This window comes from Lactuca sativa, chromosome 6 (genome assembly GCF_002870075.4).
Source record: "Lactuca sativa cultivar Salinas chromosome 6, Lsat_Salinas_v11, whole genome shotgun sequence".
Lineage (NCBI taxonomy): Eukaryota > Viridiplantae > Streptophyta > Magnoliopsida > Asterales > Asteraceae > Lactuca > Lactuca sativa.
Window position 1 is genome coordinate 171,324,839 of NC_056628.2, and position 22,721 is coordinate 171,347,559.

General features: G+C 44.2%; 1 pseudogene; it reads left to right on the top strand.

Annotated features, from left to right (window-relative positions):
* Nucleotides 1-11,303: 11,303 nt before the first annotated feature.
* On the top strand, nt 11,304-21,547 carry LOC111901971 (uncharacterized; annotated as a pseudogene).
* Nucleotides 21,548-22,721: the final 1,174 nt, after the last annotated feature.

The window sequence follows — 22,721 nt, forward strand, 5'->3', positions numbered from 1 at the left end:
TCGGGACTCCGGGAGCCTCGGGGCTTCCCTCGGGAGCTAAGAGGTTTAACTAGGGCTTAGGGGGTTTATAGCACTCAGAGAGAGAAAGAAACTAGAGAGAGAAAGAGTATTGGTGTGAAAATGTGTGAAAAATTCGGAGACCCTCGCCCCCCTTTTATAGTTGCGTGGCCTCGGACTACGCTGGGTGTAGTCCTTGGCTACGCGGTGCGTACTCCTCGGATAAGGATGCCAGATGGCGAGCTTCGGATAAGGCGACGTGGCTACTCTTCGGACCAAGCAGATCGACTACGTGGGGCGTTCCTTCTTCGCACGTAGGGCGTACCTCGTATGCGAGGCGTTCCTCGGTTACGTTGGGCGTAACCCTCGCACCAGGTGTCATCATCCAAAGCGAGGCCTTGGGCAGCAAGCAACGGTTGGGATCGTGCCACGTCAGCAATCTCGCAACAGGTCTCGCAAATTCACCTTCCGACTTCTAAAAATCATAACTTTGGCATACAAGCTCCGTTTTCCACGTTCTTTATATCCACGCGAACATGGAAACGTACTCTACAACTTTCGTTTAGACTCCGTCGGCTAATTTTGACTTGATTTTTAAATTTTATATTATTAACAGGCCGGGACAGGATTGGTCCGTTAAATCCTCATAACTTCTTCATCCGACGTCCGTTTTCGCCCATCTTTTTCTGGTTACGCTACACTTAACGAGATCTTCGATTCTCGTTTAGGTCGTGTCGGCTAAAATCTGCTCGATCTAATATTCGAATTTCAGGTTGTAGACTGCTAGTCCGAAACTTCGAAAAATCATAACTTCTTCATACGAAGTCAGATTTGGGCGTTCTTTTTATCGATGTTCTTAGTTTAACATATTCTACGACTTTCATTTAGATCACTAAGGATAAATCTCGCCTTATCATAAATTTACTATTTAAGCTTCCCAATGCTGTGTCGGTTCCGTCGCGAAACTTCGACGGGTCATAACTTCTTCGTTATAACTCGGATTTCGGCGTTCTTTATATGTACGGAAACCTTGTGACATATTCTACAACTTGGTTAAGATTATTTATTCTAAATAATCTTTTTGTCGAAAAGTCGTTTTCGACCCCTATTGCCTCTAAATTGACTAGCCCGGATCTGCGGGCATTACACGGGGTAAAGGGGTGAACCCCTTGGATGTCAAGTGTAAGTACTTGGGAAGTACTAGAACGATTACCGATTAAGTAAGAGTGTTGTACTTGAGGGTTGTAGTGATTGGATTGGGCTCAAGATGATATTTTCAAGGATTGAACCGAGTAGACATAGTATGCAACGTATAGGAATGTCATGAGAGGTTGCGGGGTAGTTGGTCGTAGCAGACTTTGAGGACGAAGTCTAGTTTAAGTGGGGGAGAGTTGTAACACCCAGTTTTGGAAGTACTCGGTTGTGGTCCCAGAGGCCAAAGGTATAAGCGATTCGGTCTTTTATGGGTCTTGGGTTTTATCGGGAGGTTTTAAGATTTGGGGGTGTAGCTTGGAGCTTAGGGCTTCTCGCTACCTTTTGTGGATATAAAGTTTGTCGAAAACGGACCTCGGATGAGAAAGATATGAAACTTTGAAGTTACATGCAACATTGGTCCCTAATGGAGAAAAATGACAAGGACCGCGCATGCAAGGTGGTAAACGTGTGTGTACGCCCAACGTAAGCTGGGTTACACCTAGTGTAATAGAGAAAAATGATCGTGGGTGCGGAGAGACGTACGCCTAACGTACGAGAAGTACGCCCAACGTACGCTCAGAGGCTCAAAAGCCTAACTTTTAGGGTGAGGCACTATATAAAGAACATAACACTTTGGTTATCAGCCTCCCTCTCATCTTCATACAGTTACCACGGAAACCCTAATCCTCTTGGAACATTCTTGGGGCTTGGAAGGCTTTGTGAGGGTATTTTGGTGTTTTGGATCCACTATTCAAAGAAGAAAAAGTCAAGGCAAGGTATTGGTGCAAAGGAGAAGGTTCAGATCTAGGATTATTGCTTCACTTCATACCTTTTCAAGGTATAAAGTCATGAGCTTGATGATTAATATTTTAGATCTCTTTAGGGTGGGTTTATAGACTCTTTTGGTCCCAAGAATGGACCTTTATGACTCAACTCGTTTTCTAGTTCCAGGGTTGCCACCCTTAGTGTCATATGAGTCCTATAAGCAGTAAAGTTTCAATATTTAGGACTCATTTGTATTCATGCATGAGATCTAGCCCTTTTTATGGAAGATTGTAGTCTTATTTCAAGTTTGGTCTCATTTGGTGGGTTGCAAGCCACCAAGTAGTCGACTTTATGGATTAAGACATTGAAAAGGACTTGGGTATGTGATTCTAGCTTCTGGACTAGAGTATTAAGCACTAAATAGGAAAGTGACTTAATAAAGGAGTATGCTTAGCGTACATGGGAGTACGCCCAACGTACTCACCGGAAAAGGTTTACGGTCCCGTGTTTACGGTCAAGGGTTTGCGGTTTAGAATTTGTGGCCATGGGAAAGTGACTTGGCAAGTATGCTTAGCGTACATAGGAGTACGCCTACAGTACTCATCAGTTATGAGCCTTGTGTATTTTGGGCCTTGGTTTGGGCCATGCTTTGGATTTTGGTTCTTTGGGCCTTAGTGGGCCATCAGAAGTGAAATAATGTGGGCCAAGGAGATGTATGGGCTTAGGGAAAGGCCCAATAAAGGGATTGGGCCTAATTTAGCAAATTGGGCGATTAGTGGGCCACTAGTGGGTTGGGAAGCCCATCTAGTGTTTGGCCTTTTATATTATGATTTTGAGCCTAGATATGGACCAAGTTGGACTAGGGGTAAAATGGTAATTTTATCCTAAGGAGGATTATTAAATTGTACTAAGTGATATTTTGGTATTGATTGCTCGGGGAGCCAAAGGATCCGTGGTTCGGGGATTTGTCAGCTAGCAATCAGAGGATTGGTTGCAGGACTTCAGTAGTGCGAGGTGAGTCTCCTTACTGTGTGCATGGGTCTACGGCCACAATGTCGGACCATTATGTTTATGTATAGTAGGAAGACCCGAAGGTTAGCCTTAGGCACTTATCGTTATATGTTCCGGGTTATGACCTGATGTCGGGCGAGGCCTGAGGAGTGTTAGAATGCTAGAGGTCTTTGTGATTCTTGCATATGTAGGTATGATAGGTTCCGGGTCGGGGTCTGATCTCGGGGCAAGCCCGAAGTATGTTAGATAATAGTATGATTCCGGACCGGGAGTCTGATGTCGGGGCAATCCCGAGGAAGGCTCATATGTTGTATGTTATATTATACTTGTTGTCTCTGTGATACTTGTATGTCCCTGGTAGGGAGGTGAGTGTGGGCGAAGTCTTGTATCTCATCACTAGCTGAGTATGGATAGGTTTCCATATCTCAATATTAGCAGAGTATGGTCAAGGTCTGTGATAGGAAGGGAGTGAATGTGGGCGGGGGCGTATCTCACTACTAGTAGGAGTACAGACGGGGTTCCACAACTTCTCAGTAGCAGACCAGGGGCGAGGCCCAAGTTAGGTGAGGCCTTAGATCAAGGTACAGTTAGAGTATGTTTATTTATGTAGTAGTATGTTATTTGATTGTATGAATGTGTATAGCGGGCGAGGCCCAGAGACAGGAGGGGCCCAAAAGAGACAGATATGTATACCGAGCGGGGCCTGATGCCAGGCGGGGCCCGATGCAACGGGCGAAGGCCCGGTATGCGGTTATGTATATGTGGCTATGCGTATGTGGTATGTGGTAGGTTGGGGAACTCATTAAGCTTCATGCTTACGATTTTCACTAAGCTTCATACACGGCCACCAATAGCTCAAACTCAAATCCCGGTACATCTTGGTGGCCCCCGGGTGAATAGAGAAGTGAGACTTATGAGCCTCCTCCATAACCATCTGCCTAACCCCACCAGACACTGGAACCCAAACCCGACCGCATCGGGTCAGTAACCCCCGACTATCCTGCACGAACCTGGTATTCTCACCCTTGATCCTCTCCAACTTCTAATTCTCCGGTCGTATGCCCTCTACCTGGGCATCTCTGATCAAACTCACAAGCGGAGAATCCACCACTATCCTCATACATACCGTGGGGGTAGAGGATCCAGCCGACTTGCGGCTCAAAGCATCCGCAACCACATTCGCTTTACCAGGGTGGTAAAGGATCTCACAATCGTAGTCCTTGACTACATCCAGCCACCTGTGTTGCCTCATGTTCAGGTTCGACTGATCCATGATATGTCTCAAGCTCTTATGATCCGTGTAAATGGTACAGTGGACCCCATAAATGTAATGTCTCCATATCTTGAGGGCGAACACCACCGCCCCCAGCTCCAAGTCATGCGTAGGGTATCTTATCTCATGCGGCTTCAGCTGCCGTGATGTGTAGGCTATAACTCGTCCTCTCTGCATGAGGACTGCCCCTAAACCTGTGATGGATGCATCACAGAACACCACAAAATCCTCAACTCCCTCCGGGAGTATCAAGACTGGTGCCTCACACAAACGCTGACGGAGGGTCTCAAACGCCCTTTGCTGCTCGGGGCCCCACCGGAAATCCACCCATTTCCTCGTCAGACGGGTGAGGGGTAGTACAATCTTGGAGAAATCCCGTATGAATCTCCGGTAGTATCCTGCCAACCCCAGAAAACTCCTAATATCCGAGGGAGATTTTGGGACCTCCCACTGCATAACTGCCTCGATTTTGGCCGGATCGACCAAAATCCCCTCCTGGTTGACGAGATGTCTGAGGAACTGGACCTCTTGCAACCAAAAATTGCACTTCGAGAACTTGGCGATCAGCCGTTCTCGTCTCAAGACTCCCAATAACTCTCGCAGATGCTCCTCATGCTGCTTTCGGGTCTTGGAATACACCAAGATATCATCTATAAACACTATGACCAAGCGCTCAAGCATCGGTCTGCAGACCCGATTCATCAGGTCCATAAACACTGCTGGTGTGTTGGTGAGCCCAAACGGAATCACCGCAAACTCGTAATGTCCATAACGAGTTCGGAATGCAGTCTTCTCCACGTCTTCCTCTCTGACTCTGACCTGATGATACCCAGATCTCAAATCTATCTTGGAAAACCAAGATACACCCTGCAACTAATCGAATAGATCATCTATCCTCAGGAGTGGGTTACGGTTCTTCACTGTTAGCTTGTTCAACTCCCGGTAATCATTGCACATCCGGTGCGAACCGTCCTTCTTCTGAACAAAAAGAATCATCGCTCCCCATGGAGAACTGCTAGGTCGAATGAACTGCTTGCCTAACAGTTCCTGCAGCTGCAACGACAGCTCCTGCATCTCTCGTGGCGCCAATTGGTACGACGCCTTAGCGATAGGGGTCGCACTGGCACCAGGTCGATCCTCAACTCGACCTGCCTCTCAGGAAGTATCCCTGGTAACTCTTTCGGAAACACATCTACAAACTCCCTGACCACTGGTACATCGGAAACCGAGGTCTGGTCCCTGATTCACGTATCTACCACATACACTAGATAACCCATACACACATGCTGAATGTACTACCAAGCCCTGGCAGCTAAACAAAACCTTGATCCTAATCTGGTGCCCTCACCATATATAGCCAGCTCTCCCCACTTAGGGTTCGAATCACCATTCGCTGGCCCTCGCAATCAATCATAGCACCGAACTGACTGAGCCAATCCATGCCCACAATCACGCACACCTCCCCCATGGGGATTGGAATAAAAACTATCGAAAAAATACACCCCGAAAATCTCCAAGTCACCTCCTCGATAAACTGAAGAAGTAGAAACCCCGTGTTCGTTGGCAATAGACAATCGCAACGGACACTCTAACTTACCCACTAGCGCACGAAACTCCCTACTAAAAGATTGAGACACGAAGGACCGACTCGCCCCCGAGTCAAATAAGACCAAAGCAGGAAAAGAGTTCACCAAAAACATACCTAATCATAGGTTCAACAGATAAGCATACAACAGATAAATAAAACGAGATGAGGATAGAAACATACCAACAACCACATCTGGTACTGCTCTGGCCTCCTCCGCCGTGAGTTGGAAAGCACGACCCTGAGCCTTCGGAGGCTCTGCCCTAATTGGTCTCCCATCCATCATCCTCAAAGTAGTCGGCGCTACCACCTGCATCGGCTTGGCGGCAAGTAGTGGACAGTTGGCCCTCATGTGACCAACTTGATCGCAGTGATAACATAACCTCATACCCTGAGTTGGGGCGGCCTGGCGACAATCCTTCACGTAATGCCCCTCCTTGCCACACTTGTGGCACCCACTACCAACCCGACATACACCAAAATGACCCTTGCCACACTTGCCACAAGTGCGGTCCTGCTGACCCCCGATCCTAGCATCAGCGGTCTTAGACCACTTCGGCGTCGCCTGTAGCTGTGCCAGGGCCGACCGCTACTCCCTCAGCTGCAACTCAATCTCCAACTCATGCCGTCTGCCGGCCTCCTATAACTCTAGAAGAGTATTACATCGCTGGGTAGATACAAACTGTCAGATATCAGTCTTGAGCATACTCAGATAACGGGTCATCTGAGACTGCTTGGATGCAAACTCTGGGCAGAACATCGCCCGCTCGGTGAACATACGGTTGATCTCCGTCACCGACTCTCCATCCTGTCTCAAGCTCAGAAACTCCTATGCCAAACGTTCCCGCTCGACCCTCAGAATGTAACGGGCGCGGAACATATCTCTGAATTGCTCCCAGGTAACAGCAGCTCTCTGATCATCAGTGTAAGCCCCATTCGTAAGTCTCCTCCAGTCCTTGGCCCCGGACCTAAGCATGTTCAGAGCACACTTGACCTTCTGGTCAGCAGGACACGAGCAGGTGAAGAAACACCCCTCCACATCTGAAACCCATCTTATAGCCTTGATGGGATCCTGCATCCCATCAAAAGTAAGGGGCTTTGTGTTATCGAAGTCCCTGTACTGAAAACCCCTACCAACTCTTCCCCCTGCCATAGATACAGCTGATGTAGCTGCTACGGCGGCTGTCTCTACAAGGGCTGCTTAGCGCTCATCAAAATACTCCACCATGGCGGTCTTAATCGACCCGAACATTATCGGAAACTCGACTCGGAACGACGCAGCAACCTCATCGTGCATGATCGCTCGAATCCTGTCATCCATCTCATCTGGCCTCATCTGGACGATAGTCTCAGGTGCTGTCAGCTCCCCTGTCCGCCCTCTCCTGATCCCAAACCGGATCCAGTCACAAAGCACCTAGTCATCACCATTCTGAAACATAACACAAGGTATCAGATAACTCATACAAATAACTGGGGACCAACCCCTGACAAAACCCTAGGGGTTGTGACTTCCTTGTTACGTGTATGGGTCCTGTGCTTTCAGTAGTACAGGCCCATACTACCTTCCACACCTACCCATATTCATCCCAATTATCTTCACAAGGCCCTAACAATACACATAATCATATCGAGCACTCAAGCCTCACTCCTAAAGGAAGGCTAAATGCCTCGAAGTCGGCGGACTCCTCCCAAACAACCAACCCACCCACGAAACTTCCACACCCTGCAGCATTACTGTATGCTAGCCATACATAACACTGGAACCTATAGACTTTTGGATATTCAATCCTACCCTAAGCTGCCAATCAAACAAGAACAGAACATAAGGCTAAATCAAACATTCTCATGCTATAAGATCTTAATTATGTACAACCATGATGCCTACACTAGATAACTACAGTAATGATGTCAAATTCATATAAGGAAAACCCTAGGCTAGCAGGAATCATGTATCACGCAATTTTATCATGAAATTCCTAAAGATTCCTAGCCTAGTACTAGCATGTTGTTCTAACATATCACATAATCAAATAATTGTATGGTATTTTAGGGTTTACTTACTGGGTCCGGTTGATCGTACACCCTGCATCCTCCGTTATTTATTTTGAAAAACAATTTTCTTAAAACATTTTTGAAAACCTTTCCTTGATTTGAGACTGGATTCACACGAATGTTTCTCCAATTCACTCAAACCAAGGCTCTAATACCAACTTGTAACATCCAAGATTTCAAACCAATTTAAACTTTTTAAAACATGTCAAGTTCATCAAAACATTACAACTTTTTTTTTCAAAATATTGATTATTAGAGTTTTTCCCATAAACATAAACACAATAGGAGGAGCTGTACGATCACGCATTGGCCTTGCCTCGATCCCCTGATGTACCTGAAATAATAAACTGAAACTGTAAGCCCGAAAGCTTAGTGAGTTGCCCCCAAAATACCGATACACATACAGTCCACATAGCAATATCAACATTAACATATCATATCAATCAAAAAAGAACAGCATGCACTGGGTCCACAACTTTTCAAGCTAGACTACCCCCTGGGCCCTCTGTACGAGTCTGGAATGCCTACTGGGCCTCAGCTCGTATCTGGAAAGCCATCGAGCCCTCAGTACGAGTCTGGAATGCCTACCAGGCCCTCAGCTCGTATCTGGAATGCTCCCGAGTCCTCAGTATGAATCTGGAATGCCTACCGGGCCCTCAGCTCATATCTAAAATACTCTAGGGTTTGTTGGCTACCGCACGGAGCACTACAACCTCAACCCATCCCACATAACATGTCGACATGTATCATGACTAATGCACATACAAATAATCATACAGTATCACAGGCAGTCCTACAGATCTACCCGGCTAGCATATCAACTGGCATTCATCACTAACTCAACCCAACATATCAATAACTACTAGAATATCAAATCCAATGGGCCGCCTTGGTGCCTTAGACCCCTTAGTATAGTGAGGATAACTCACCTCGTAGATGTCAGCTCGGTAAATAAATCACAGCTCTCCGATCACTTGTCAAAGACTCCATCACCTTCAATGAGTGCTAACTGAGGCAGATTTTGGATTTCCCACTCCTTCCTTGCTCCTATCCCATTGTTCTCCAAGTTCTTCCTCCCACAAGCCCTCCTTCCAAGCTTACAATGCACAAGAAAGACACAATACACGGTTATGGTTTTCTATGAGCTCTTACTGACTGCAATGAGGCCAAATGAGGCTTATGCCTCCTTAAATAGAGTGCAGAACCCCGGGATTTAGGGTTTCATCTGCCAGCTCCTACTCGTCGAGTCCCTTTATGGACTCGGCGATTAGGTCACTAAATGTGAGATCCCACCTCGCTGCTACTCGACGAGTAGGGCACACTTAACTCGTCGAGTAGGACTCAAAACCAAAGAGATGCTTACCTAAATCCATACCTGAGAATCGGGGCATTACAAACACATGTGATATAAATAAACTGAGTGGGTCAGGTTAGGAAACCTGGTGAGTACATAGGGTTTTCAACCCACAATAATATAATTATTATGTTTAAACAATCAAGCAATCAACCCAATTACCCATCCCCATTATCTTCTTTACTCTTAAAGATCTACCCTAAGAATCAGCTATTCCTCATTCATTTATTCCTAACGATCATCCTAAGGAATCGACACGAAGTCCATCGTTTCCACGGTTTACACAACGGGCACTAAATCTGCATAGTCACCAGGGTTTAGGCATCAAGTCTGCATGATCACCAGGGTTTAGGCATCAAGTCTGCATGATCGTCAAGGTCTAAGCATCAAGTCTGCATGATCGCCAAGGGTTAGGCATCAAGTCTGCATGATCGTTGGGGTTTAGAGTACACTGGGTGAGCACATCGTTCACAACACCTATAGGTTGTGAGCCTGCTAGTGTTCCACGGAACTGTCTAGAATAGTTCGTGGTTGTCATCCATACTCTGCTAGATGACGGGGCCATCATTTGGGAAAGGCTTCTCACATCGTCCACCTCTCACCCTCACCTCATGGTCTATAACACCTCTCAACTCATCATCTAACTCATATTCCATCTATTACATATACCCATATTTTACCCCAACATTATCGTAGATATAAACTACATATACAGTTTAAACCATTTAAAACATGTATAAAATCATTCATCCAGCATCGACAATAAGTACTCAGATAATATGCACACATAGTACGTAATTTCAGGGCCGGCCCATGGGTCTGGGCAAGCTGGGCGACCGCCCCGGGCCCCCAAATGCCATAGGGCCCTCATTTTATATGTCTTATATTAATTGTATAGTATTAGCCCATTAGGTTTAAGCTTATTGTATTCTGATTGCTGAAGCCCAATACAACAATTGTTTCTTATCAACGCCAACCAAAAGTCCAAAAAGAAAGCGGGAGGAATTGCGGAATGGGGAACGACTGGCGTGCTAAGAGCGAGACTGCGAAAGATGCCGACTTCCAAGGCGCAATTAATCTTCAACGATCGGCTATGGAATCGAAACATTTTCTCCAGATTCTAAGTTAAGCAACGCTGCAACGATCTCAATAATCAGGTTCTTATATTTCTTCTTCGATTTCAATTGAATGATTTGAATCGATCTATTATTTCTTCCCCAATTCTCCCTTTTCTAATTTCCGATTTGGTGATTCAGTGCATCCTCTCCTTCGCTTCTTTCTTGGTAATCATGATTTCTACCGATCATTGGCCATCTATTTTCGATTTTGAAGTTCAATCTGTAAGACTGTGACAGATTCACAGACCTGTGACCACTGAGTCGTGAGTCCTCACAGACGAAGAGATAGAAGAGTAGAACTGTAGAAGACTGAGTCAATGAGTCGTGAGTCGTCACAGTTCAAAGTTTTCAACAGCAATCTCCAAACATTCATGCGGTCATGCCAAAAATCAAGCCCTAATGTTATCACACTTCTAATTTCTAGCATTCAAGTTTCTTATTTATCACATAATTTTATCTGTAAGTTCTAATTTCTAGCATTCAAATTTCTTATTTATCTGTGATTTTCTGATTTTTTATGAATCTAATATTCATAATTTCATGCTATGTAGAATCTGAGGACTGAGAATCAGCAGCTTACCACTTCCAGTTGCTTAGAGGTTATTTAAAAGCTCACAGCATCAACAGTTTACCAATTACCATCAAAGCATCATTGGCAGTCAACAGTAGGTACAAAGAACAAGAACTCTAATCTTTTATTATTTGTTATATGTGTCACTGTGTGCTTGTTGTTTGTTTGCATGATTGCCTCTTATCACTCTATTGAATATGCATCCTAGAAAGTATATGTCTGGAAGTGAAAAACGAAAGAAAAAACAAAAAATTGAACAAGATAATGAAACTCAAAAAGGGTCTATGCGCAGGTTTTTTTAAAAAAATAGTTCTGCTAATGTACAAGTAAATGAACAAGATAATCTCACACATGAAACTATTTTTAATGAGCAAGATAATGTCATGAATGAAAATGTTTCTCAAGAAAAAGTTTCAAATGAAAATGTTGATTTTGATGATGAAAAGATTAATAATGAAGATGTTAATGTCAATAATGAAAATGTTAACATTTCAAATGAGAATGAGAATGAAAATGTCATGAATGATAACAATGAACAATTTATTCCACCTTTAGATATATATGATCCTAGTAATTGGAATAATCTTTGTAACAGCCCAAAATCTCAAGTATTGTTAAATTGCATTTTGGGGTGCTTTAAAGGGGAGACTCGGCGAGTTGGAGCCAGACTCGCCGAGTAGGGTCGCAGATTTGGTCGCGGGTTCGCGACTGGACTCGACGAGTCCAGGTATGGACTCGGCGAGTCGACGCTGTTCAGCAGAAACCCTAGCCGTTTCATATTGGGTCGTATTTAAGGGTTGTATGTCGTCATTTCACGTCTTTTGGCCGATTGTGGAGAACCCTAGACGACTGTGGCATTTGGAGCAAAACTTGAAGGCCATTATTGACTTTGAAGGAATTGTGGTACAAGAAGAGGAAGGATTTTGGCCAAAGGAAGAGCAAGGGGGTCGAGTTCTGAGGTTTGGGGACACAGAGAGTATGTTTTCAGGTAAGGTTTCGGATCATTCCTGTTATTTTGATGTGTACACGAATTTAGGGTTTATGAAACCCATTTGGAGATTTGATGGAGTATTATGTTGTTATACAAAGGTTTCTACCCTAGTAATAGGATGATTAGAGGTCCAGAAGTCCCATGAGTGTGTATCTCGGGAAAAACGTATCTCAGGAAGCAGTTGGATCGACTGCATGGCGTGGACTCGCCGAGTCGGATGATCAGACTCGGCGAGTAGCTTGAAGATTCACTGGGACTCGCCGAGTTGTTCTTCAGACTCGGCGAGTGGAGTCGGGGTGGCCCCGCGATTCTTCCAGGAGTGACTCGTCGAGTCAAAGAGGATACTCGACGAGTAGAAGGGGAATCTCAGAGGATTGAAGGACGACCAGACTCGCCGAGTCGCCAGGGAACTCGCCGAGTCCAGTCGAGCTGACATTGGACTGTTGACCAGAGTTGACTGGTGTGATTCTTAGGGTCAGTTAACGTGGAAGATAGAAGTATTAAATAAGGGATATATGATGTTACAGGGAGCTTGTATCTCGGAGGATCAAGTGCAAGGGATTTTAGGAGTTGCTATCTTCTAGTGTCCGCAAGGTGAGTCTTCTCACTATACCTCACCCGGAAGGGTTTGATTGTGTGACCGGAAGGTCAAGTATGCTATGTGTTATGTTATATGCTATAAATGGAAAGTTAGCTGCTACGCGTGATATACATGCTTATATATGGGCCGGAAGGCAAGGTATTATGTGACAGAAAGGTCAGGTATGATATATGATATATGTGCTTTATGTGTTAGAGTATTTGTATTATGTGTTATATATGTTATGGGCCGGAAGGCGATATGATGTGTGATGGACCGGAAGGTCGGCGTGGGTAAGGCCGGAAGGTTTACCCAGCAGGGACGGAAGTCCCCTGAGACACATGGACCGGAAGGTCGGGCCGGAAGGCAATGTTATGTGGATCGAAAGATCCGGGCCGGAAGGCGATGTTATGTGGACCGAAAGGTCCGGGCCGGAAGGCGTATGTGCGTAAGGTATATTGGGGAACTCACTAAGCTTCGTGCTTACGTTGTTTATGTTATGTGGTTTCAGGTTCTTACAGTAACGCGGGATGGCAACGGTTCGATTGTACACACCGAAGAAAGAGTTGTATTTTGGAGGATCCTGGTCTTCTACTATAATGAAAATGAAACCATGTTTTGTAATTCGAATGTGAATAGGATTTAAACAAGTGTTCTTAATATTAAATTGAGTATTTAAATGAAAATTTTGTTTTTGGAAATCTTGGTGTTACAAATTGGTATCAGAGCCTTGGTTTGAGGGATTCGGACGCGCCTACGGGTAAATCTGGACTCAAACTGAGGAAGTAAGAAAAAGTTTTCCAAATAAATGGTTTTCTAAAAGTGAATAAGAGTTCAAAGAGAAAGCAAGAAAGAGCAGTGTGTACAATCAGCCAGAGCCAAACGGTGATTTCCCAAAATACCCTTACTTTTGTATTATGAAATATCTATTATGCACTTTATGAGACATTATTGCATGCTAGAGACAGGCTAGGTACTTCACATCTTAGGACTAGAGTGGCCTGATTTGTGATGCCTTAGTCTAGGGTTTGCTGTTATATGTGCGTTATGCTTTTATGTGTATGTGATGAGTGAGAGTATCTAGTTAGAACGCACAAGGGGTAAAGCTACGGAGTACAGAGGTACTTCCGAGGGTGAGTCGAGGAGGTGGAGCTACCACAGATGGGGAGTCCTATGTATGCCTCAATGCTCGAATGCTGCTTGCTTTGTGCTTTGTGGAGTTATCGATGATGGGAGTCAGCTACCAAGTGAGTATGACGATACTCAGGAGGTAGAGGGCTGGCATCATTGGGAACTCTTCAGCAGCTGATAGCAAAGAAGTGGGAGGACAGCGGAAGGGACTAGGGAGTAAACCTAGCCAGATGAGTGCGCTGGTAGAGTAGAGGATTTCGCTGGAAAGCGAGCACGCGCGATGAGATTGGTGAAAGAGCAGGTTTATCAGCTACTTAGGAACTCTGGAATGGTCCGTGTGGAAAGTATGGGTAGATGTGGCAGGTAGTATGGGCCCGTACTACTGAAAGCAGAGGACCCATACTTGATACAGGGGGCATTCTGAAGGTCCTAAGGAACAGATTGAGGAGTGATGTTATGGTTCGGATACCATACATCGGAGCGGATACAGAGTGATGTTATGGTCAGGGCACCATACATCGGAACAGATTGAGATAGATGTTGTGGTTCGAGTGCTATACATTGGAGCAGGTTGAGGAATGGTGCTATGGTTCAGGTACCATACACCGAAGCATGTTGAGGAAGGATGTCATGGGATGAGTACCATGGTTCGTAGTGGATGATGCTTGTGGCTATCTTGTTATCCGATTATCGACCGGACGAGCACGAGCGAGCGGGATGCGAGGATTCGCGAGATCCGGCGTGATGAGGTTGCTGCATTGTTGCGGGTTGAGTCGCCAGAATTGTTTAGGTCGATCAGGACCACTATGATTGAAGTAGTTTGATGAGCGATATGCGGCTTTCGCAGAGACGGCTGCCGCGGCGGTTACAGCGGCTGTAGCAACGGCAAAGAAAGGGACTAGTCGGGGTTTCCAGTATCGGGACTTCTATTATGCGAAGCCTCCCACATTCGATGGAGTTCAGGACTCGATTGTTGCTATGAGATGGTTATCAGACATGGAGGGGTGTTTCTCCACGAGTTTATGCTTTGCTGATCAGAGGATGGGGTGTGCTCTGAACCTATTGGGGCTCGGGGCGAAGGATTGGTGGAGGTTGACCACGAGGTCATTTTCCGATGCGCAGAGGGCTGCGGTTTCATGGGATCAATTCAGAGGAATGTTCAGTACTCGCTATGTCCCGCGAGATGAAAAGGAGAGATTGGCTCGGGAATTCCTTGAGCTGAAGCAGGATTTGGAGTCGGTGACTGAGATCACCAGGATGTTTATTGGGAGGGCGATGTTTCGCCCTGAGTTCGCTCCGGAGCAGGCTCAGATGCCCGATATTCGAGTAGGCTCAAGGGGGTATCAGACAGTTCGTGTCTGCGCGGAGGTGCGAGACCCTGTTGGAGTTGCAGAAGGCCGCCATGTGGCGTGAGTTAGAGGTTAAGTTGCAGTTGCGTGAGCTGGGACAGGCCCCGATGCAGTCGCAGTCGGCACCGAAACGGTTCAGGACCGTAGACGTTGAAATGGGGAATCGGAGCGGTCACACTTGTGGGAAGTGTGAGAGAGATGGCACCGGAGCTTGTTGGCCCAATGGTGCATGCCGCGAGTGCGGAAAGGAGGGGCATGGTGCACGGGATTGTCGGCAGTCAGTGCCAACTCGGGATTTCAGGATTTGTTAGCAGTGTCGGCAGGTTGGACATTTGAGGGTCAACCGTCCACAGTTTCCTGCAGGACCGGTGCAGGCTCTAGCATCGGCCAACGTGAGGAGTTCAGGAGGAGGACAGGATGGAGCAGAGCCCAAGGGCTCAGGGTCGTGCTTATCGGCTTGCGGCAGAGGGAGACGGAGCAGTGCCGGAGGCAGCTGCGGGTATGATGCTCTTGATGTCTTGGGTAGCTTGTGTTGAATGTGGCGTATTGTTTGTGCTGGTGTCTGGTGTGGATTTCAATGCGGTATTCGTTGTTTCGCAGGTGTGGCATGATTATAGTTGGTGTTTTGGTACCGGTAGCCTTGTGCGGTTGTCGATGCGATATTCGACCTTTGGCAGGTTGTGGGTTTGGTTATGGGTTACTGCTTGGGAATTCCGTTGATCATCGTTCGTGAGGGTTGATAGTGGAGATACGGCACTGGGTTGAATGACGGGTAGCATCTGCAGTTGTGGAGTGGAAAATTGAAAGATCGGACTCTTTTGAGCGGATTGATCAGGGAGGAGATGTGTTTTGCTGAGGGTTGCTTACGCTTGTGGGAAACAGTCAGTGGGTAAATGTTCTCTTTGTGCAGGATGGTTCTGGAAGGTCGTTAATGACGATCGGTGGCAGTTAGTCAGTGCTTTAGTGGGGGAGAATTGTAAAATTCTCCGGGAGATCGATGAGTATGTAAGAGTGTTTAGCTGTTGGGATTCAGCAGTGTTTGTCAGCGCAAAGTATAGGCCGACGAGAGCGAGTGTTGAGTATGCGGGGCGAGATACAGATCTAGGGCATTTGATTGTGGAGGCCTGAGAGGAGGTCGGGATCGAGCTTGAGTAAGTAAACGGAAGTTTGCGATCAGAGTATTGGTACGTTTGGGGTACGTGATGGTTGTACTGCATTAATCCCACGGGATTATGTTGTGCATGTTTCTAGAGCTGGAACCGGAAGGTTCCCAGAGTTAGAACCTGAGGGTTCGCAGAGTTGGGTGTACGGACCCACAGAGATATAGCCTCGAGTGGCTAGTATGTGTTATGAGAGTCGGTCCAGTCATACTGGAGACTCTGTTGGTATTGCTGGATTAGTTGGAGATTTGCGGATCACGTATGTTGCAGTGTGCTTGCATTGGAAGGTCTGGCCCTGGGTTGTTGATCTTGTTTAGCGGAGGCAGTGATTTTGATGAGTGGAGAGAGTGCATGGGATTGAGAGCCCCTACAATGAGAACCAGAGTATGTGAATAGCAGTTACGCAAAAAGGGTGGTGTCGCTTGGGGCGAGCACCGTGGCACCGGTTGGAGTGGCATTATGTTCAAGAGAGTTCCGTGGAAAAGGAAAAGAGGAGGGTATGTAACTCCGAAGGGGGTGCAAGTTCACGAAAGTGAAAGCTGCAGAGCAAAGTTATGGTTAGAATATTTCGAGTATGGTTTTGAGCATCGTGTTCGCGGCAGTGGAGTAGGAACCCATCCGGTTGGGATGTCTGTTGAGGCTCAGAAGGGATGCATGGAGAGAGAAAATTTTAAATTTTCAGTGTGAATCTGATCAGAGTGTAGGGTGGATGTAGTGGTTCATCTTGGGAGATGTTCGAGGATATCATCAGTGTATCGGGTCTTCCAACCTACGAGTGTTGGGGCTAGTTCAGCATGTGTATATGATGGCAAGAGGAGAATTTGTGAGAGTTACTCTGGGAGTGAGAATGGATCTCTCAGTTGGTCTGGGATGGACAAAGTGGGCTTTGGATCGGGGATCCGGTGGTTCAGGGCTTCCTAACCCTTATTGGACGAGTGATTGTTGGGGTTTAAGAGCAGAGTTGCATCTTGGGTGGTTCTCGGTTACAGAGAGAGATGGACAGTACAGAGTTTGGGCTTCAGTCGACAGAGCAGACTCAGCAGGTTAAGGAGAGTTAGTGATCGTTTAGAGTTAACAGGAAAGTGATTCAGGTCAGCGACTTCGTATTTCTGTCGGGTGCTTCGATTTAGGAAGAGGGGTAAATGGGGGGCCTCGGTGTGTTGGGTCTTTTCGTGAAGGTGCGAAGGTAGGAAGGGTGGCCTATCGTTTGGAGCTGTCAACGGAACTGGGTCGGATCCATGACACTGGTATGTGTCGCAGTTGAATAGGTGTATAGCGGATGAGTCAGCAGCGGTTCTTCTAGAGAACGATTAGGTGAATGCGAGCCTGTGTTACGTCGGGAGGCCAGTGGCCGTCGGAGATTGGAAGATCAAGGTTCTGAGGAACAAGGAGGTACCTCTGGTATTGGTTCAGTAGCGACCTCGGAAGATATCGGAAGCGTTTAGGGAAGCCGAAACGTGTGATGCGGGAGCAGCATCCAGAACTATTTTCAGAGTGAGACTTCGAGGGCGAAGTCTAATTCTAGTGGGGGAGAATTGTAACAGCCCAAAATCTCAAGTATTGTTAAATTGCATTTTGGGGTGCTTTAAAGGGGAGACTCGGCGAGTTGGAGCCAGACTCGCCGAGTAGGGTCGCAGATTTGGTCGCGGGTTCGCGACTGGACTCGACGAGTCCAGGTATGGACTCGGCGAGTCGACGCTGTTCAGCAGAAACCCTAGCCGTTTCGTATTGGGTCGTATTTAAGGGTTGTATGTCGTCATTTCACGTCTTTTGGCCGATTGTGGAGAACCCTAGACGACTGTGGCATTTGGAGCAAAACTTGAAGGCCATTATTGACTTTGAAGGAATTGTGGTACAAGAAGAGGAAGGATTTTGGCCAAAGGAAGAGCAAGGGGGTCGAGTTCTGAGGTTTGGGGACACAGAGAGTATGTTTTCAGGTAAGGTTTCGGATCATTCCTGTTATTTTGATGTGTACACGAATTTAGGGTTTATGAAACCCATTTGGAGATTTGATGGAGTATTATGTTGTTATACAAAGGTTTCTACCCTAGTAATAGGATGATTAGAGGTCCAGAAGTCCCATGAGTGTGTATCTCGGGAAAAACGTATCTCAGGAAGCAGTTGGATCGACTGCATGGCGTGGACTCGCCGAGTCGGATGATCAGACTCGGCGAGTAGCTTGAAGATTCACTGGGACTCGCCGAGTTGTTCTTCAGACTCGGCGAGTGGAGTCGGGGTGGCCCCGCGATTCTTCCAGGAGTGACTCGTCGAGTCAAAGAGGATACTCGACGAGTAGAAGGGGAATCTCAGAGGATTGAAGGACGACCAGACTCGCCGAGTCGCCAGGGAACTCGCCGAGTCCAGTCGAGCTGACATTGGACTGTTGACCAGAGTTGACTGGTGTGATTCTTAGGGTCAGTTAACGTGGAAGATAGAAGTATTAAATAAGGGATATATGATGTTACAGGGAGCTTGTAGCTCGGAGGATCAAGTGCAAGGGATTTTAGGAGTTGCTATCTTCTAGTGTCCGCAAGGTGAGTCTTCTCACTATACCTCACCCGGAAGGGTTTGATTGTGTGACCGGAAGGTCAAGTATGCTATGTGTTATGTTATATGCTATAAATGGAAAGTTAGCTGCTACGCGTGATATACATGCTTATATATGGGCCGGAAGGCAAGGTATTATGTGACAGAAAGGTCAGGTATGATATATGATATATGTGCTTTATGTGTTAGAGTATTTGTATTATGTGTTATATATGTTATGGGCCGGAAGGCGATATGATGTGTGATGGACCGGAAGGTCGGCGTGGGTAAGGCCGGAAGGTTTACCCAGCAGGGACGGAAGTCCCCTGAGACACATGGACCGGAAGGTCGGGCCGGAAGACAATGTTATGTGGATCGAAAGATCCGGGCCGGAAGGCGATGTTATGTGGACCGAAAGGTCCGGGCCGGAAGGCGTATGTGCGTAAGGTATATTGGGGAACTCACTAAGCTTCGTGCTTACGTTGTTTATGTTATGTGGTTTCAGGTTCTTACAGTAACGCGGGATGGCAACGGTTCGATTGTACACACCGAAGAAAGAGTTGTATTTTGGAGGATCCTGGTCTTCTACTATAATGAAAATGAAACCATGTTTTGTAATTCGAATGTGAATAGGATTTAAACAAGTGTTCTTAATATTAAATTGAGTATTTAAATGAAAATTTTGTTTTTGGAAATCTTGGTGTTACAATCTTGATAATAACTTAAGAGATATTTTGATTGAAAAAGGGCCAATAAGAGAATCAAATTTTGTGTATCCTAAAGATAATCTATCTAGACATTTTTCTTATGCTTCTTATACTAGAAAGTTAAGTAATGGTGACACGATAGATCGAAAATGGTTAATTTACTCAAAAAATAGTTGATAAAGTGTTTTGTTTTTGTTGTAAATTGTTTAAACCTAATAATTATGTTAATAAAATTTCTTTAGCAAATGATGGATTTAATGATTGGAAACATCTTTTTGATAGACTTAAAGAACATGAAAATAGTTCCCAACATCTTTTTTGTATGGATTCTTGGGATAAACTAATAGCAAGATTTGATAAGAATAAAACAATTGATAAAGATTTGCAAAATAAAGTTTTAACTGAAAAAGAACGTTGGAGTCAAGTTTTAAAAAGAATAATTGTTGTCATTAAATATTTGGCAAAATATAATTTGGCTTTTCGAGGTTGTAACGAAAAACTTTTTCAAGAATCTAATGGTAATTTTTTGGGAGCAATTCAAATGATGGCAGAATTTGATGTTATAATGCAAGAACATGTTAGACACATAGAAAATCATCAAACTCATCTTCATTATTTAGGACACAAAATTCAAAATGAAATCATTTCTATTTTAGCTAATAATGTTAGAAATTCTATAATTACTATTATAAAAGAATCAAAATATTTTTTTGTTATTCTTGATTGCACCCACAATGTTAGCCATCAAGAACAAATGACTCTTGTTATTCAATGTGTGAACATGTCTAATAATAAAATAAAAGTTGAAGATTTTTTTTTAGAATTTTTAAAGGTAGAAAATACATTGGGTTTAGGACTTTTTAATGAGTTATTAAATGCAATTAAATCTTATGGTCTTAATATTGATGATGTAAGAGGATAAGGTTATGATAATGGTTCTAACATGAAAGGAAAACACAAAGGTGTTCAAAAACGATTACTTGAAATTAATCCAAAAGCATTGTTTATGTCATGTGCTTGTCATAGTCTTAACCTCACTGTTAGTGATATGGCTCATTCTTGTGCCAAAGCGATTTCTTTTTTTGGAGTTTTGCAACGCATTTTGTTATTATTTTCAAGTTCAACCAAAAGATGGTCAATATTACTTGATAAAGTCCCTAACTTAACGGTAAAATCTTTATCTAATACACGTTGGGAGAGTAGAATAAAAAGTGTCAAAGCCATTAGGTTTCAAGCTCCTCATATAAGGGATGCCTTGATAGAATTAAGTTCATCATGTGATGATGCAAAGTCTAAAAGTGAATGCTGAAAGTTTAGTTAATGCTATTGAAAGTTATGACTTTTTACTTGGTATGGTAATTTGGTATGATATTTTATTTGCTATAAATAAAGTTAGTAAAAAAATGCAAACCAAAACTATATGTATTGATGCCACAATTGATCTATTAAAAAATATGATAACATTTTTTAAAAATTATAGAAATGAAGGTTATGCCATTAGTATTGATAATGCTAAGGCCATTGCATCGGATATGGAAGTTGAACCTATATTCCCAAAAAAACGCCAAATTACTAGAAAAAAACAATTTGATGAAATTAATTGTGAAGATGAATTACTATCACCCGAAGAATCATTTAGAATCGAGTATTTTATATATATTGTTGATGTGGCAATTGCATCATTAGAGAGTAGATTTGAGCAATTAACAAACTTTGAAAACATTTTTGGATTTTTATATGATTCAAAAAGGTTAAAGTCATTGGATGATATTGAACTTAAAAAAAAGTTGTGTTGTTTTTGTAAATAAGTTTACTCATAATAACTTATGTGATGTGGATTTAAATGAATTTTTGATGGAACTTAAAGTATTACAAAAAACTTTGCCAAATGTTGTTATGTCATCGGTTGAAATTTTAGAGTTTGTCAAAGGTAAAGATTGTTATCCAAATGTTTGTATTGCATATAGAATCTTATTAACCATACCAATTACTGTAGCATCAGCAGAAAGAAATTTTTCAAAACTAAATTATTAAAAAATTATTTGAGATCATCAATGTCACAAGAAAGATTAAATGGTTTGGCTATGTTATGCATTGAAAAAGATTTGTTGGATAATATTGAACTTGATTCTATAATTGATGACTTTGCATCTAAAAAAGCTCGTAAATGTAAATTTCTTTAGTTTTTCTTTGATATGTTTATGTATTTTGGTTTAGAGCATGTTTTGGCTTTTTTATTTATTGTTTTGTATTAATAGTTGCTAGGTTGTTTGGCTTACGGGGCCTGTCCCGAAGTCTTTTTTTTCCATAGGTGGGGAGTCCCCAGCCTTCAATTGTATTCTTTTTTTTTAATTAATAAAATTTTTGGAGTTGCATCCCTCTTTTTTTTATAAAAAAAACATTATGAGGGCCCCAATTTTATTTTGGCCCCGGGCCCCAAATTGTCTAGGACCGGCTCTGCGTAATTTATATAAAATACTTCATATCTATGTGTAAGATGAAAGTAACTATGCACTCACAACATGTAATTTATATTAAATACTTCATATCTATGTGTAAGACGAAAGGGACCATGCACTCACCTGGTAAGGTGGTGACTTGGTACCCGGACAACACTTCGTTACTCTTAAAACAATTTCCTTCGACAAAACCTAGTATCAAAACCACTAGGGTTTAGTCTAACGTTAACCGCGACTAATTAATAGTCTAGCTATTATTATTATATAAGCGCAACACAATACTTTTCACCCACTATATACAGACGATGCCAGACATGGAACACCGGAGGGCAGGATCATTTTGGCATTAAAGCACTTCTGAAATCCAGCAACCCAAGCGACCCTCCAAACCGGAACCCCCGTACTGCGAGTGGTTAAAACGATATTATAACGACATTATATAACCCATAATAATAGCCCAAATAATTATTTTAAGGTCCTAATATCATTACTATATTAAAACATAAGCTATACTAAAGATAGGTTAGGCGTAGCTTACTTATAGCGGGTTTTCTCGAAAACCGGGCTTCGCTGGAGCAGCATTCCCGAGCCAAAAGACTCATTTCTCGATACTCCGGGAGCCTCGGGGCTTCCTTCGAGTGCTAGGGGGTTTACCTAGTCTTAGGGGGTGGGGGTTAGAGAGAGAGCCTAGAGAGAGAAAGTTGAAGGGGAGAGGTGTGGGAAATGAGAGAACCCAACACCTCTATTTATAGGGTGAAATCCTGACGGACTCGCCGAGTCGGTGCCACGTGTCATCACCTGATGGCTTTTCTTGGGGAAAAAGTCTTGGCCCATATTCAGTCACGTCACCCCTTTTGCAGCAGCACCCTGCCAAATTCTAAACCTCGTAACTTTCGCA